The sequence below is a fragment of the Brassica oleracea genome, chromosome C3, assembly GCF_000695525.1.
Source record: "Brassica oleracea var. oleracea cultivar TO1000 chromosome C3, BOL, whole genome shotgun sequence".
Taxonomy (NCBI): domain Eukaryota; kingdom Viridiplantae; phylum Streptophyta; class Magnoliopsida; order Brassicales; family Brassicaceae; genus Brassica; species Brassica oleracea.
In genome coordinates this window covers 47688987-47692718 of record NC_027750.1, presented here as the reverse complement: position 1 = coordinate 47692718, position 3732 = coordinate 47688987, and positions in this window count along the sequence as shown.

Genomic DNA, 3732 nt, shown 5'->3' with positions numbered 1-3732 from the left:
TAATGCTATTGTCTTCTTATAAGAAATACATATATTCGTTTAAAACCCATTAAGGCCCAAATACTAATTGTCACTCATTTTATAGTTATTTCTGCAAGTCTTCATGTATTTGTTTTAAAGGTCTGGTAAAAGCAACAAGTTTAAAAAAAAAACATATAACCAACATAATAAGAATAAAAAATATTATTACTTAATACACACAACTTACACAACTAAACTGGAGAAAAAATATTCAGAAACAAAAAGTACTCTCAACAACCTTAATATAATTTATGTAATCTCAACAGTACAAATAAAAAATTAAAAAGACAAACAAACAATAAGTCTCAGTGACACATCAAACAACATCACGAACTATATCAATCACATTACTAACACAGTTTAGTCCTTCATGAGAGGAGAACAGTGCATACACAGTTTATGATCACAACTCTAACCCTATAACAATAAAAAACTTGAAAAACAATGATCAACCCAAAACGCAAAATTCACAGCTACAATAACCCTAACAAATATTGAGATGAAACAAGAACTCTGTTCATAACTCCGCGCTTGCGCGGGGGCAATGCCCCTAGTGTTAATAATGAAGGATTTTTTTGAGTTGGAAAAGAGCATTGGAGGTGGAGCTAGTGATCCAAAGACACATTTAGATATCTACTTGGAAAAGCCAAGGCTAAATAGGAGGGCTAACTTAAATTTGGATGTCTTGAGTTATTGGAAAGAGAACCAACATCGATTTGGGGATTTAGCATCTATGGCCAGAGACATCGTCAGCATTCCAATCACCACAGTAGCTTCTGAACAACAATATTTAGCAAAAGCAACACACAAGTAAAATAATTTTTTTGCATCTTCTTTCTCGCAACCATTTGTTTCCACCAATGATTGATACTTAATCAAGTTTCTTGAACCTGAAAAGAAAAGAAAAACAGTAGTCATCTAAACAAAGAATCATAAGAAACAAAAACAAAGAATCGATTAAAAGAAATTAGAGAAGCCCTAGCGAGAAGCCAGCCGTCTTTCCCCACCGTAAGTCCCACGGCTCCGATGATCGGAGGTACAGGGTCTATGACTCCGCCTAGTGATCATGAACTCCCCCAATCCCCTGCAAAGTCCTACTCTCAAGCTGTTGCCCCAGGCTCCCGTGATCTAGAAGAAAGGTTTTCCAGTGTGGTTCGTTATTCTCCTGTTGCTGATTTGCAAGGAGGAGTCGCTCTAGTTGATTTACCATAGGAGCTACTGTCAGATTCAAAATCCTTGTGGTCTGCGTATATTGTTGGTCATTTTAAGGGAGATGCACCCCATATCGGTAAAGTTCATGCCATTGTTAACAGGATCTGATCTTTCCCAGACAGGCCTGCAAAGATCGACACACAGTTCATCAGTCCACGCACGGTTTTGTTCCGGATTGATAGTCTTCAACTCAAGGATCGTGTCCTGAAAAGGACCTTTTGGCACATTGCGGATATACCAATTGTGGTACGGGAATGAAGTCCAAAAACAGCATCTGCTCAGCCTGACCTCACCGCTGTCCCGCTATGGGTGGATCTCCAGGGGGTTCCAGATCACCTTTTCTCCCATAATGGTCTTACTTTCTTTGGGGATACTATTGGACGTAAAATGAAACTTCACCCAAATACGGAACGTTGCGTTCGACTTGACGTCACTCGTCTGTTAGTTGTGATGAATCTAGAGGAACCCTTACCAGCAAGTATAAAAGTTAAGGGAACAGGTGAAATCATCTCAGTCAGCTATCCGTGGCTACCTCCACGTTGTCTTGGTTGTCAAAAATGGGGACACACAGACAAAACTTGTTCAAAAAATAAGCATATTAAAGAGAAAAAAGAGGTTGCGAAGGAGATAGAGACTGGCGTGGAGGGAACTGGAACTGATGGGTTACAGTCAGGCTTAGTGGTCGTCAATGGAAACCAAAAATCTATTGACTTAGAGAACCCTGTATTGGAGGTTGCGCACTTGGCTACGGAGGCAGCAAACGCTCAACAATCCTCGCCAAAGGATAGTGAAGAGGAAGTTAGAAATTCAGCTCCTCCGGTTCATGATAGCGTCTCAAACAAGGTATCAGAAGGACTCGTGATTCCTGAAAATGAGGAACCTTGGTTGACGATTCCTCAGAGCTCGCCTTCTGACCGTCAAAATTTTGGGAAATCAGCAAGAAGCATGGAGGTGGAGCTCCCTAGCACCAGCTCGCCGTCTAGATTCCATTTGCTCAGTACTGACATTGAGGAGGGTGAGGTCGAGATGGAAAATGAAAGTTCTATTTCTGATGAGGAAAGCTCAGTGGAGTCTAAGGCGGCTTTTGAGAAGAAAAAACAAATGGAGAAGCAAAAACTGTTGGGGTCAAAAATGGTCACGAAGAAGTTAACATCCAAATCTTCGTAAAAATTAGCATGAACATTTTTCACGAAAGTTACACTTCGTAAAAAGATTCTTTACGAAGAACCTCACGGTAAAATCTTGTTCAAATCTCAATCGAACCAAATACCGATTGTCCAAGGGAACAAACATGGATCCGAACCAACCACGGGCAAGCTCGAGTATGGCAATCGGAGCCAAAGCTCGGTCGCTATGTAGCGACCGAGCTCGAGCCAAGGCTCGGTCGCTACGTAGCGACCGAGCTCGAGCCAAAGCTCGGTCGCTAGCACGCACACGGCTCGGTCGCTACGTAGCTACCGAGCTCGAGCCAAGGCTCGGTCGCTACATAGCGACCGAGCACGCACACGGCTCGATCGCTACGTAGCGACCGAGCTCAAGCCAAAACTCGGTCGCTATGTTGCGACCGAGTTTGAGCCAAAGCTAGATCGCTACGTAGCGACCGAGCTCAAGCCAAAACTCGGTCGCTACGTAGCGACCGTGCACGCATACGGCTCGGTCGCTACGTAGCGACCGAGCACAAACCAATGCTCGGTCGCTACGTAGCGACCGAGCTCGAACCAATGCTCGGTCGCTACGTAGCGAACGAGCACGCACACGGCTCGGTCGCTACGTAGCGACCAAGCACGAACGCGGCTCGGTCGCTACGTAGCGACCGGGCTCTCCCAAAACGTCGATACAACATGAATCCATACATTCTCGTATACTCTTTAAATGCTATCTCCCGTAGACCGTGGCTAAATCATTCTATGTTTCCCGTCACGCGAAGTCATCAGTCAAACTTTACTATAAAAACCGCGGAAGTTTGCTTTTATCGAAGAAACCGTAATAAACGTTTCAAGCCATAGACGGCCCAAAGAGACCTAAGACGAAGCTCGAAGCCCACTTACGATTTCTTAACCAAAAGCCCATAAGCCGTATGACGGTTTATGCTTGGTTCGTAAGGCAAGATAAATGTCAAGTTTCCGCGGATAAATGTGAAATTTCCGAAGATGATCACAAAGATCGGGAAAAATGGAATATCTCCATTTTTAAGAGATGACGGCTTAAGGGCAGAAGGGGAAAAGCGTAAACCGACCTAGGAGCAATATATAAGGAGTCCTAGATGAGAGGCACCAAGGACAACTTTTTAGACTTAGAATTCTCTGCACTTAGATACTTTAGGCTTTATTCTCGACAAGTTCGGTTTCTATGACTGGCACTCAATTACTAGACGAACTCTCCCAGGCAGTCCGATCTCTTGTCCAGCTCTATCAATTGAACTACGTTAGGCTTGATCCTCGAAAGGGGTACGTAGGCAGCCTTTAACAAGGTTCAGTCCGAAATCAATCAAAAACCTTT